Source organism: Cebus imitator, unplaced genomic scaffold (assembly GCF_001604975.1).
Source record: "Cebus imitator isolate Cc_AM_T3 unplaced genomic scaffold, Cebus_imitator-1.0 Scaffold22, whole genome shotgun sequence".
Lineage (NCBI taxonomy): Eukaryota > Metazoa > Chordata > Mammalia > Primates > Cebidae > Cebus > Cebus imitator.
The window spans coordinates 5,821,061-5,821,280 of NW_016107337.1; positions in this window are offsets into that span (position 1 = coordinate 5,821,061).

Consider the following 220-nt stretch of genomic DNA (forward strand, 5'->3'; position numbering starts at 1 on the left):
TTAGTAGAGACGGGGTTTCACCATGTTGACCAGGATGGTCTCGATCTCTTGACCTCGTGATCCACCTGCCTCGGCCTCCCAAAGTGCTGGGATTACAGGCTTGAGCCACCGCGCCCGGCCAGAAATTTAAATCTTTAAGCATTTGTGTCTTTCCAAATGGAGAAAGTGAGCATGTATTTTGAAAGTCTGAGTGTAATGGAGTGTAACGCTGGGGTCTAGG